Genomic DNA, 14,429 nt, shown 5'->3' with positions numbered 1-14,429 from the left:
ACTATTTATTATATTATTATAATAATATTAATAATTACTACAAAGGCTTAAGACATCCAAAACAGGGGTTATAGTTATGCACTATAAATACAGATTATTTTTTATCATTACATGTCTGCAACATAAAATAAATTTACTGATCACAGGAGTTACCCTCACAAAACATTCTCTACAAATTTACAGTTATTTATTCAAACCATTGTACTTTATAAAACCAGCTGTCAAACATTGTTTTTGCTTCTCAGAGTCCCTTCGCATGTGGCTGTTAATTCAATTTATTCCCAAAATAATTCCATTGCCAGTGATTTACTCTTGTCACCCACATAACCAGCTGTGAGCAGGAGAGCAGTAAGTACCCCGAACATGGGGGAAAATCCTGTCCTGAGAAATGAGCTTTGGAAGGAGATCCATCCCCGGCCCTCAGCTGCAGCCTTTCAGAGTGACGCCGTTATGGGATGGCACGGGAATGACCCTGGACCTGCCTACGTCACAACGCTGGCCTGAGTCTCAGAACCCTCCCTGCCGTTCAAGCAGCACACATGTTGTTAATGGGGAGTGACACCCTCCATCAGAGGTAATCCAAACCACACGAGTAAAACCAAACTCCCCACCCTCCACACCGCCTCTCACGGACTCCTCCACCGATTTAACCTGTCCATAGTCGTTTCTGAATTCCTGCCTTAATGTGGAAATGCACACCTGCTCTCGAACTGGGTGACAGGAGGGACAGCTTATTATATGGGCTGAGATGGGCAGCTTTCACTCAAGTGTTTGTACGAGTCTTTGGTTTTACGGGAAAGAAAATTGTGTTTCCCAAGAGTCTCTTCTTCAAAGGCAGGTCACTGTTTGGCATCTCAGAACATTCTGCTCCATTTCCTGGAAGAAAACGCGATAGCGGGGCGGCCGTCCATTTTATTAACGCTGGAGTCCGTAAGAGAGGCCAGGCATATCAGCATTCTCTGCAAGCGCTTTTACGCACAGATGTCCAGGCTGTGACCGTTCGGGTTGAGTGTGTCCATAAATCTAGGCGAGATGGAACAAAGAGCCGTCTCTTATTTCCACCGACCCCCATTTCCAAAACAGCAGAAAACACAACTTTCCGTGACAAATGACCGAATGCGAAATTAATCTCTCTTATGTTTGCGGAAAAGCAAAACATCTTTGGTCATTAAATGGCTGAAGTAATGAACTGTAGCAATATGGCCTGGGTTTGCCAATGGAAAATACGGAATACCATTTTAGGGAACGGGCCTGCAGATTGGACCAGGACTGTGCTGTTGGAATGGGACAGGGGGATTGGACTGAGACTGCAGTGTTGGACCGGGCTTTGGGTTGCTCTGGGGCTGTGATTTCAAGCCGACAGTGTTGTTTTTGTGACAGTAACCTTGGAAAGGGTAGCTCAACACATGGGATCCTAGATTTCGCTCCTCCTCCCCAAATGTAGCTGTCCCGACTCCCCCTACGGCTTCCCAGTACAATAACCCAATCCAGCACACAAACTGTACCACACCTCGCCTCACCACGACCCTCTGGGCAACAACAAACTGAATTCATACACAGCACCTGCCATGTTTGTGAACTAAAAGTACTGCTATGTAGGAATGCACCTTCTGATGGACACGTACCTGAGACAACCCTTATCTTACAGCTTTATGGGGTGATTTATATCTGACTTTGAGATGATGACCCCTGATATTGTTCACAGAAGGAAAAAAATGCACTCCTGCTCTATGCACAGCATTCTGCTGTGGCTGTGTGGCCAATTTTTCACTGTCAGGCTGTTGCCCAAGAAGATGCTTCCCAGATTTATGCCTTAGTGAACTTCTGCTCTATAAATGCACAGTGCAATCTTATTAAGCAGAAACAATAAAGATGGATGTGGGTAAGCATTAGTTATGAGAAGACTGACTTTTTAGTAGGATATTACTGGATTGTCGACATGACTGCTCGCCGTGAGACCACGCTGGCATTCGGATTCACAAGCGGCTCCTGTGTCTCTGTCCATCCCTGCGAAGTCTTTGTCACATGGAAATGCGGGAGTCACTGTCACCGATGGTGTTTCAGCTTCCGTGCACTGTGACGCAGACAGCAGTTATTTTTTCAGCTTTCACTCACAATATGCGGAGATGTAAGGAGTCCGCTAAGACCACAAGCGGCCGCCTTTGTCCATTAATGGTATTCAGTGCCGTAGTTTTTGCCTTGTGGAGCATAAAAGCTGGTAAACATCTACAGACCGAGGTGCTCACATACTATGCCTTCAGTCATACACTTTCCTGTTTTATTCGTATAGTAAGGCGTGCTGCCGCCCGCGCAGTGTACCCGGCACAGTGTAGCTGTGCTCAACCGCGGCTCTGCAGAGGCTGCCTCACTTCCCCAAACACTCAGAGAGTGCATGGAGGCCGTGCCGTGTGCCCTGCGGAGGCTGCCTCACTTCCCCAAACACTCAGAGAGTGCATGGAGGCCGTGCCGTGTGCCCTGCGGAGGCTGCCTCACTTCCCAAAACACTCAGAGAGTGCATGGAGGCCGTGCCGTGTGCCCTGCGGAGGCTGCCTCACTTCCCCAAACACTCAGAGAGTGCATGGAGGCCGTGCCGTGTGCCCTGCGGAGGCTGCCTCACTTCCCAAAACACTCAGAGAGTGCATGGAGGCCGTGCCGTGTGCCCTGCGGAGGCTGCCTCACTTCCCAAAACACTCAGAGAGTGCATAGAGGCTGTGCCGTGTGCTGTGTGCATAATTGGGGAATCCTGGGCAGCCCGTCGAACCTACAAGGAGCCATCAGCCGGCACCGGCCTCCATTTCAGCGAGGAAGCCCGCTACCAAACATCCGCTGCTGCCTCAGAGGCCGTGTCTGGACCTCAGGGTGGCAGGCGGCAGCAGAGAACGGCTGCAGCTTCTCTCTGCAGCTTGGTGTGACAAGCAGCGCTTTGCTGGGCAAACATAAGGCAGAGAGGGACCCCACCCCCCCCCACCACCACCACATACGCACCAGAGTATCGCCCCTGTGTCTATTACAATACCCAGAAAATCAATTAGCATAGGGCACTGCGGAAAAGCTCAGACTCACGTGTATGAATTGAATGAATTAATCTTTATTGTCATCATACGAAGTACGATGAAATTGGATGCAATCCCTTCAGTACAAATTCGGCATAAAGAAATAAATAAATAAATAAAAGTGTCTATATACAGAAATAAAATTCAGCACTATAACACAATAAAATTACACTAAAATTTATATTGTACATAGACATAAAGTGCAGCACAACACTACACAGTGTTACACAGATAACTGAATACAAACTTCACAACTTCTCTTTTGTCAGCTTTCCAAACCACGGCAGAGCAGAAGCTGCAGGAGGGCTTCGCTACCGCCAAGCCAAGGGCTCCTCAGAGCCACTCATCCTCTCATTTCTATTCCTCAATGAAGGCTTGTCATGATTTTCTAGTAAATATTAATCAGCTGCCCCCAGATACAGTATATATCCAGAAAAGGGAATAAAATATCAGCATAAGATGCACAGGTGACAGACCTTTCAGTACCTGGAAGCTAGTTACCACTACTACTACTGCTAATAATAATAATAATAATAATAATAATAATAATAATAATAATAATAATGGGAAGAGATGGTGTTCTGTTTGTCTGCCTGGTTTCTGTTCCCATGGGTTTCCCCTCCGTTGACGCCAAAACGCCTGTCTTTTGTTATTCATTTCCCGTTTTTAAAACCCGTTCCCAAAATAAAGTCCCACCCGATGGTGATCTGCTCAGAAGACATTCTCCAGGCCACAACAAAGTAATAAACACATCATAAATGCGCTGTCATGCCACTACACGTCACCCCGCTCCATGTCCGCACTGTACACTGCGTGCACTTTCAATAATTCAAGGACAAAAGAGAAGCATAGAGGTGAGGGAGAGATGTCCTTGTCTTTCCATCTGTATGTCTAGGAAAGGCTTCTCACTCCAGTTCACAAACTACCATAAAACATGTATATATACACCCAAACAAAAAGCTAGCATGTACCTCTATTAGAGGTTATTTGGTGTGGCACATCACGGCCTTTGATCTGTGCCACATCACAGCTTTTGATCTGTGCCACATCACAGCCTTTCATCTAGCCAGACATGTTTATCAACCACAATGCATCTTGCTGGGATGAGTTTGAAAGTATAGTCTAATATGCTCAATGTCGTGCTTGACTGTTGTTTATCTGATGCTGCTATGAAACACATGCATGAAACAGAATATAATGAGATACTCTTGTTCTTCTTCCATTGCAAGATTTTCAAGTTGCCGCTGCTTGAAATTCTCATTTGCCCAAATTTATGCCAAGAACTTTACGTCTTTGGCGTGGAATATCTGTCCCTGACTCATGACTTTAATAGCTAGCTAATAGCTGCAGCCATACAGATGGACTGTGGACTACAAGCCACACTGTCAAGTCAATAGCTTCTCATGCACTTTTTCGGCGAGACAGTTCGCATCCACGGGTTGGGGAGGACATCGTTCTCCTAGCTGAGCTCACGGTTCATTCAATTTTAACTGAACTGATTCCACGTTGTTGCATCAGACTCTAGTGCTCCACTCTTCTTGCAGATTTTCGCGTTCATCAAAACAGCCCCGCTTTATGGATCTCTGCTTCAGTCTGGACACGGGCCGTGCTGCCCGGCCGGGTTTGGACCACAGTGGGGGAGTCATTAGCATGTTTCTTTGGGAGATGGCAGATGGAACAGAGAGGCTGAGAAAACTTCACTGTAATTATATACATATGATCCCCTGGCTCACATTGTTCCAGTCGGCTTCATGCAGACACTGGGTCGGAAACTATGACTGTTTGCAATTGTGTGTTCTGTATCCCCTTCTTTGCATATGAAATGGAATCCACTGCCATGGATCCCGTACAAGCTGGCCACTTGAACCAAAGGTGCCGTTGACAAATTTCATTCTATTCCAAAGCAATGGTGGCACCCGGCATCCTTGGCAAATAACCCCAGTCCTTGACAAAATTCAGTCTGACTCTTGTCTTCCTTTTGTCCTTGCATGCTGTGAGTGTGATTGGACCTGATTGTATTAAATGTCTGCAGTTGGCCCAGACTGCTGCAAGTGTTTGTGATTGGCCCTGTTAGTGGTGCCTGTATCTGGGCAGACCATTGGATGCAGTGCTGTGGGAAGAGGAAGCTTCCGGACATTCAGGTGGCCAAGAACAGAGCAGTATGGGCAAGCAAACACACCCCCGCCTTATCCATATCCCCGCCCACAGGAGAATAATCATGGTATCACTGTCACATTAAATTGGTTCACAAGAAAAATCTTTTCAGCTATTTCAGAGCCCCCTGATTGCACTAGTGCACACCTGTAAGTCACCAGGAAAAGAGACCCTGTTTTGTCACTGGGGTAACTATGTAATACCAGAAAGACACAGCTTTGGCTAACTGGCAGGCTACATACAGCTGCATTGCTGTTCTAAATTCGTAACTGAGAACCAAAAAATGATGTCTATCCAGTTACTCAGGAGAGGGTCATAGTGAGCAGGACACTAGGAAGCACATGGAAAGCGGCAGGGATGGTAGGCTGTCATGGGGCAGAACGCAGTGGGGATTCCCTGTGCGAAATGGTGGTCCATCACGAGGCGGAACGCGCCGGGAACGCCCTGTACAGGACAGCGGTCCATCACGGGGTGGAACGCAGCAGGGACACCCGGTACGGGACTGTGGTCCATCACGAGGCGGAACGCCCCGGGGACGCCCTGTACGGGACTGTGGTCCATCACGAGGCGGAACGCCCCGGGGACGCCCTGTACGGGACAGCGGTCCATCACGGGGTGCAACGCAGCAGGGACACCCGGTACGGGACTGTGGTCCATCATGGGGCGGAACGCGGCGGGGACACCCGGTACGGGACTGTGGTCCATCATGGGGCGGAACGCGGCGGGGACACCCTGTACGGGACTGTGGTCCATCACGGGGCGGAACGCGGCGGGGACGCCCTGTACGGGACAGCGGTCCATCACGGGGTGGAACGCAGCAGGGACACCCGGTACGGGACTGTGGTCCAACACGAGGCGGAACGCGGCGGGGACACCCGGTACGGGACTGTGGTCCATCACGGGGTGGAACGCAGCAGGGACACCCGGTACGGGACTGTGGTCCATCACGAGGCGGAACGCGGCGAGGACGCCCTGTACGGGACAGCGGTCCATCACGGGGTGGAACGCAGCAGGGACACCCGGTACGGGACTGTGGTCCATCACATACATGGATGTGGGCTCAGGGGACACGGCCCTGGAGGGTCAGCTTACAGCATTGCCCACAGAGCCGGTGATTATAATTCCCCAGATAAGATTCCAGCATCACCGATAGATGGGGAAAATCCAAATGGAAAGCATGAGTAAATTATAAATGGCGCATGTCCAGGCACATAAAACTGCACAGCAGATTAAAGGAAGGCAGCCATCCAAGCGGCAAGATGTAAGGCTCTTTTACAGTGTGCGAGCATAAGTATTTAAGGCCTTATGGTGTACATTTAATAAGTGGTCTAGTATCGGCCATAAGCTAGAGGTCCCCAGATAAGCGACTCCGTCTCTGAAAGACTGATAGCACTGCACCATATTGTTTTCTGCAAGATGAATGTATCGCTCTTAAAAACATCCATCCTTCATTCCTAAGGCTGAAGCTTATCATTGGCGGATTCAGAGCTGTGCTGCCGAGAACGATTTCTTAATTACTTGAGATATGAGAGGAATCAGCTGAACTGCGACCTGTGAGCTGACCTTCCCATCATGCATGCAGTTCTCACCTCCCATTCTGTGGAATGACTCATTACTTCACTTGGATGACTTTTCCCATAGTGCAGAGTAACACGGTTATCTAGATAACAATTATCTAACTTTGCCTCCACAGTGTACCATACCAAAAAGCCCCAGATTTTATAAACTCAAACACAGGGAAAATGGAGACATACTGTTCGATTGACCTGCCAGTTGTAAAATAGCCTTAGCGGTCCTGTGTCCATTTCCCACAATGCACTGGTGCCCTGCCCAGGGTTAGGGTTAGACTTTATCCAGCACAAATTAGTCAATTATATATTCATTAAATGGTGATGTTAGTTAATGAACCTTCCCAACTATAATCAGAGAGACGATCACATACATTAAGAGTAATTTGCAAACCAAATACCAAAAGCGGGAAGAAGGAAAACCAAATGTTACATTACCAGTAATAAACTCCTCTAAGTTAAAATATAGAAAAAGTATATATATAAAAAAATTGCAGCTATGGAAACAAAAAATGCTTATATGGTGCTTACTGTTTGAACGACTGATATGGCAATTTAAAAGAATCACTAATCAGAGATGGCAGGGCTGAATATCATCCCACAGACTCAGATCACATCAGTCCCGAATAATCAACACAGAGGTTACACAGATCTGATTAGATCTGGTTATGGCACGAGGGACCAATGTTGCTGTGGTCCAGAGGCAAACGGGCAGCCTTGGAGGTGAGCCTCTGGTTCGTTGGGGAAATGGGCAAAGAGCTCCAGAGTTCAGACTCTTATAGATAAGTTGTTCCATCACTTCAGGCCAGACAGGAAAGAGAATGTGCCACGGAAGGGTTACCTCGAGGATGGGAACTGCCCAGAGACCAGAAGATGAGAAGCTGGCCGGGACATAGGAATGCCTCTGCTCAGAAGGTACGTGCCATTCTTTGAAGTGCTCTGTGCCAAAACGGGGGGCCCATGAGGCGAGGTGAAGACAGGGGCTCCGGGGCCACATATCGAGACTTAAATCATACCAAGCAGGCAGTCGTGAAACAGGAGAGCAGAAAACTCACATTTTACATTGAGAATTACACTGTCTATCCTGATGAACCTCATATCAAGCGAGACTGGAAAACACTCCTGTATTAATATTCATTTAAAAAACAAAACACTCCGTTTTTCTCAGTCACTAAGACTGTATGCTTCATATTGCAACTGTGTGTATGTCCTGCCCTCTTGTGTTCACTGGAGGTACTGACTGACAGTCAACATCTTCAAGGATGATGATGATCTGTCATGTGTCCATAGACACAAAAGACCACACATAGTTATACAGCTATAACCAATAATTATAACGGACAAATAAAATACAGATTAAAACAATAATAAATCACACTACTGAAAGCATAGCCTTTCTTGCTGCTTCCACGTACTGTATAGCCTCACTTGAAACAGAATTCATGCAAATTCTCCCCATTCAAGTAGCGTATCATGAGTGTTAAGTGAGGAACTGCAATACCCTGAAGGGAAGCTGTATGCACGCGAGCCGCAGCTGGTAAACAGCTCCCCGATCGGAGACGCTCCCAAGGAGAGACGCTCAGCGCACGTCACTTTCAGAAACACCACCAAACACCATGCCCACACCTACCACTGAGGACACCGAGGTCAAGTCCTCAGCATTTATTCCAATAACTATGATCCGATAACTATGATCCATTGCGGGGCACGCTCAGTAAGGGCTAACACCTTTGACTTCTATTTTTTAAATCCTGGCCCTCTATGACACGTTTACCTACGTCATGCCCTGCCGGTCAGCATGAGCCAGACAACGTGGGGGGGGTTCCTAAAACGGTGCAGGCTGTTCAGGGGAGGCTTTAAGTCCAAAGATGTCCTCCTGTAGCACACTGGCGCACTGGAGCACTGGAGGCGTACCGGGGGTCACCGTTCACCTTCAGTGGCTAAGAATTTCGGACATGTGACTAAGAGGCCAGGACTGTCTCCTCATTTAAGCGATACTCTTCAGCATGACTGACCCGTCTGACTTCCCTTAGCAGGCTACACGGAGCTATTCCTGACATGCATTCCTGTATCACCACAGAAGGAAAGCGAAGTGCAGGGGAAGAAATGCAGTGTAACGAAATGCAAAGAAAATAGCGGCAGACATCAAGACTGCCGTACAATAAGGGAGTTATTGCTGCATGATTATTACGTCTGGAAAGCAGCTGTGAGCTGCCTCAGCATCAAGAAGGGAGCGACTGGCTGGAATTCCACTCCGAACAAAGGATAACAACAAATAAAGACGGGCAGAGTGACTTTCTCCAACAGGATTTCAAATAAGAGTGCCAGTGACCGAAAGATATCACTGCTAATGATGTTAGTAGCAAAAACCGGGAAGGTTAGAACATGGAACTGGGAGCTGGAAACTGTAAGCTGCTAGATCTAAATCACATATAGCTACTGTCCAGCCGGGGGGGTCCTTTCCGGCGGCCCTACATGCATCTGCCCCTCCCTCCTACAAAAGAGGAGTGCAGGGTAACGCATGGCATGATGGGTAGTGAGTCAGTCCCAGTGTCAGGAAAGTCTGTCACACCTCCTGGTGACAAATTAAAATGTGGCACTGCTGCATCGTGCCTCCAGTGTCACAGGTTCTGGTTCCACCTGCAGCTTTTCATGCGACTGCTTGCCCCATGTTTAAATCCCCGCAGCAGTTTCTGGGAATTGGCCCATAAAATGCCTCGCAGCATGCAACATTGTGCCCCGTGATGGACTGGCATCCCGCCCAGGGTGTCCCCAGCCCTGTGCCCCGTGATGGACTGGCATCCTGCCCAGGGTGTCCCCAGCCCTGTGCCCTGTGATGGACTGGCATCCCGCCCAGGGTGTCCCCAGCCCTCTAGGGTCCCTGAAATGGGCTTCAGACTGGCCCATCACCCTGCATTGGGTAAGCAGTCACAGGACATGGATGGATGGTGTCACAGCAAATGCTTAACGATCTGCCCAGATATTTGTTCATAGAGAAGGAGGTTAGGTGGCGTGTGAGAAGGATCCTGGGATGACAGCAAAGCACAGGCTGTACTCACGCCGGCCAAGACGGCGCGCTCACATCCGTCAGCCATGGGAATTCAGTTCCTGCTGGAGTGTTTTCGATCACGCTTGAATGAGGCTTAGGGATCAGCTGTGTCTTGTTATTCTAATTCCAAAATGACAGGAAACAAAGAATTTAGCAAACTTTTCTCACTGGGAGTTCCACGCACCCACACCAGCTTTTATAGATCAGCATCTTAACAACAAAAGGAGCATTTTACGACACACAACAAACGTAAAGTGATTGTCTGAGCTGCAATTTGGGCATAGCTGAGGTCTTCCAACCTCCAGTAACCGCAAAGAAAAGCATGTTTCTGGTTATTTAAAATGGAAAAAATCTGCTTATTTTCCATAACTATTCCAAGGACATCAACCATAAACAAAAACAAAATATGCAAAAAACATGGAATTAGCATAAAATGTGTGGTAATATTGTTTACAAATAAATTATTGTCAGTGAGTGTGCCTTGAAGTAAATAATGATTTTTTGATTTGGTCTTGTTCTGTTTGTTGAATACAAAAAATCTCCATTTTATTTTAATCAAATTAATTATCACACTGGCCTGTCACCGGCTGGCCTTTCACGGGCTGGTCTGTCACCGGCTGGCCATTCACGGGCTGAACTGTCACGGGCTGGACTGTCACGGGCTGGCCTGTCACAAGCTGGTCTGTCACGGGCTGGCCTGTCACCGGCTGGCCTTTCACGGGCTGGCCTGTTATGGGCTGGTCTGTCATCACAAGCTGGTCTGTCACGGGCTGGTCTGTCACGGGCTGGTCTGTCACGGGCTGGTCTGTTATGGGCTGGTCTGTCATCACAAGCTGGCCTGTCACGGGCTGGGTGAGGGGTGGCCATGCCAGGGCAATACAGCCCACAGCTTCTACCTTGTGGGGATTTTATACATTAAAAATAAACACCAGAAGAGGCAAACACTGGAGGAAGATACATACTTTTTCATGATTTTCTTAAATTCCATGAATGAGAACCTCTACACGTCCAACTTCCCGGTCCGGATTTGTGGCACGAACAAAGAAGTTAGACAATCAGGAAAGGGGAGAAAGTGAAACTGAGACAGACCCATAAGAATTTGTATTTCCCAGTACAGATCAGCTGTGTTACTAAAGGTTGACAGGGTTCACCTGCCACGACTCATCCTGATAAACCATGAGCTCAGGGAGGCAGTGGGAGTGTGTTTGTTATGCCCAGATAGTCCCTGGGTGGTCTGTATGACACACAAACATGGAGGGAGACACATACTCTCTCTCACACGCAGAAGCACCAGGAATATCAGAGCAGCCTTTTAGTGTGAGCCTACCAGAATAAAAATGGGGGATGGGGGCATCCCAGTGCTCCCAGTAAAGCGGTGGGTTCACAGGAGATGGCAGATGTAAGGGAGGTATACACGCCACAGCCTGGGGTTTAGGGAGTGGGGGGGGGGGGGGAAGCCTGCACGTCTGTCTCGGGATGAGACTGCTGACTCACATCCAGAAATTTCTATTTACATTTTTTAGTTGCTTGGATGATGTATTTGTCCAAAGCAAATTACAGTTTCACCCATTCAAACATCTGGATATCTTACTGGAGCGATTCGAGGCTCTTCCGGGCCTTGAGCTGGCCTCCTTTGGGTTACCAATCCTCACCCCAAATGACATCCACAGTTGATTCATAGACAAACACTCCATTCAGGGTTCTCTCTCACGGCCAGAAGATGCCGTCAGGCCGTCCCCGAACTCCCGTCACACTCATGCGGCCACACCACTGGGCAGAGAAAGCCCTCAGCCCCATTGTTATAAAAACACTCTTTTACTTGGTTATCTATTAAGAATCTGCTTCTTCATAACCTACATTGTAAGTTACACTCATCTGCAGCAGAACACAAAGGGCTCATTCAGCAGGAATGGCCAGATCCTCTAAGAATAGTAACAGACGCTCAAACAGGCTTTGTTGTGTTAAAAAAAATAATTACATCATGTAGGACTATGAGGCAATATTCTTCATGGAGTTCATTGGTTTAACATGAGGAGTGTGTGTGTGTCTGTGTGTCTGTGTCTTTATTATGTTTATATTACATATTACAATGTAACAAAAGCCTGTTATTTTGATGTTGTGGGGACCATTTTTCAGGTCCCCACAAAGATCTGTGAACGCAATCAAAAAAGTTAAAATGCCAAAAGTCTCATAATGTGTTTGGTCACTCATGGTTAAGGTCAGGGCTGGATAGGGGTTAAGGTCGTCATGTTGGATTAGGGTTACGTCCATAGAAATGAATGGGCAGTCTCTACAAAGATATGAATAAAAACGTGTATGTGCGTGCATGCATGTGTGTGTGTCCATGTGTATGTGTGTGTGTGTGTGTGTCCATGTGTGTGTGTGCGTGTGTGTGTGTGCATGCATGCGTGTGTGTGTGTTTGTGCGCGTGTGTCCATGTGTATGTGTGTGTTTGTGTGTGTGTGTCCGTGTGTGTGTGCGTATGTTTGTGCATGCATGCATGTGTGTTTGTGTGTGTGTGTCCATGTGTGTGTGTGCACGAGTGTGGGTCCGTGTGTACTGTATGTGTGTGTCCGTGTGTATGTGTATGTGTGTGTGTGTGTGTGTGTGTGTGTGTGTGTGTGTATGCGTGTGCGTATGTGAGCACAGGCACAGCTTTCTGGCTTTTCATTTGCTCTCCAAACATGACATGCAGGACAAAAGCGCACTTTGTGGAGCCTCTCATCCTTCATTCTGATAATCTCTCCTCTCCCTCTCTGCCAAGTTCTCTTTTTTCATTTTATCCATATCACCCCACCCCCCCGCCAAGCCCCCCGCCACCCAGGTCAGCCCTTATTTCACTCGCCTGCCTCCATCAGGAACAGCTATGGCCACCGTGGGTCAGTGAAACCCTTTGCAAAAGCCAGGAGCCTATGTGCCGCATTCCGTGCCGGGGACTCCAGGTTACTAGCCTCTCCGAACCCAGGATCAGAATTTTATCCAGATGCCAGCACTGGCGACCACACTTTGCTCGCTGATCCTCCATCTATACCTGGCATGCAAATGCTCCAGCTCACCAGCAGGGGCACTATACCAGAGTTGAACTCTACTCTGTGGGGGGGAGGTTGAGAGTACATCACTGAGCAAACCAGTTCAACTGTTTTTGTTTCACTGTGTCCCTCGGCCCTTCCCGGCCCTTGCCCCCGCCCACACCCCTCTCCCGAGCGTTTCAGCTAAGCGACCCTCCTCTTCCGCAGTCTGATGGCTCTCGGAGACTTCGGCCATCTCCGCCTCCTAGTGCTGGCATTCTGCCAAGCTTCTCTGGTGGATTGGAGGCCTGTCCCAACAGCATAAATGCCAAACCCCACCCAGGATAAGCAAACCCTACCTAATAATAACAGCCACACAGAATCTGGTTTAAAAAAAAAAAAAAAAAAAAAAAAACTCGGAAAACACAATGCATCACTGATGTCAACGGAGCCCAGGTTCAGGTGCAGGCCACCTGGATCAGCCAGAGCCTCAGCCCTTCAGCACTCCGAGCTGCTGTATGATAGTCTGTCTATGACTGCACTCATATCTGATGTGTAACAAATGCGCGATGTTCCTACACAAGCCTGGGGGTGGGGGGGGGGAGATGAGAACCGAGGTCATCCAAAAGTTTTCACAATCTTACAATAAACCAGACCTTTATTTTGACTTACCCTTGGTGCAAAAAAGTGATGTGCTTCTAGGTAGGTCACGGTCATTCAGCCGGGCGACATATTTCAAATATCAATATTAACTGAAAGCTTTGCTAACGTGTATGAAACATGCAGCCACAGTAAAAGATTTGATATTTTCCTGACAAAACTTGGCCCAAGTGAAAAATCCCATGTACTTGGTCTCCCACCTGCTGCAGCACCTGCTTCCACCAGTGGGGTCTGGAAGAAGGGCAATAACACATATTACCCTTATATGTGTGAGAATTACAGCCGTATGGACTGGGACCACACTGGCAGAGGGACGCCGAACTCCAGAGAGAAACGTCAATGAAAAGAAAAGCCCAGTAAACATGCAGGAAGCAATCATTATGAAGACTGGAACGTGCCAGAGAAGCGAAGACGCCCAGTTAGGCAGCACTGGCAGGCTGGGTAGGGGGCCACCATCCAAGGAAGCGAAGACGGCCACTTAGGCAGCACTGGCAGCCTGGGTAGGGGGCCACCATCCAGGGAAGCGAAGACGGCCACTTAGGCAGCACTGGCAGCCTGGGTAGGGGGCCACCATCCAGGGAAGCGAAGACGGCCACTTAGGCAGCATTGGCAGCCTGGGTAGGGGGCCACCATCCAAGGAAGCGAAGACGGCCACTTAGGCAGCGCTGGCAGCATGGGTAGGGGGCCACCATCCAGGGAAGCGAAGACGGCCACTTAGGAAGCACTGGCAGCCTGGGTAGGGGGCCACCATCCAGGGAAGCGAAGACGGCCACTTAGGCAGCGCTGGCAGCCTGGGTAGGGGGCCACCATCCAGGGAAGCGAAGACGGCCACTTAGGCAGCGCTGGCAGCCTGGGTAGGGGGCCACCATCCAAGGAAGCGAAGACGCCCAGTTAGGCAGCGCTGGCAGCCTGGGTAGGGGGCCACCATCCAGGGAAG

At 48.6% G+C, this 14,429-nt stretch overlaps 1 protein-coding gene across 4 annotated transcripts in view; it reads right to left on the bottom strand.

Annotated features, from left to right (window-relative positions):
• znf469 (zinc finger protein 469) overlaps window positions 1-14,429 on the bottom strand; it is a 134,604-nt gene that overhangs the window by 107,597 nt on the left and 12,578 nt on the right. The window lies entirely within an intron of this gene.

Source organism: Paramormyrops kingsleyae, chromosome 13 (assembly GCF_048594095.1).
Source record: "Paramormyrops kingsleyae isolate MSU_618 chromosome 13, PKINGS_0.4, whole genome shotgun sequence".
NCBI classification, from domain to species: Eukaryota; Metazoa; Chordata; class Actinopteri; order Osteoglossiformes; family Mormyridae; genus Paramormyrops; species Paramormyrops kingsleyae.
The sequence above is the reverse complement of the archived record's forward strand: the minus strand, read 5'-3'. Positions and strand labels throughout refer to the sequence as shown.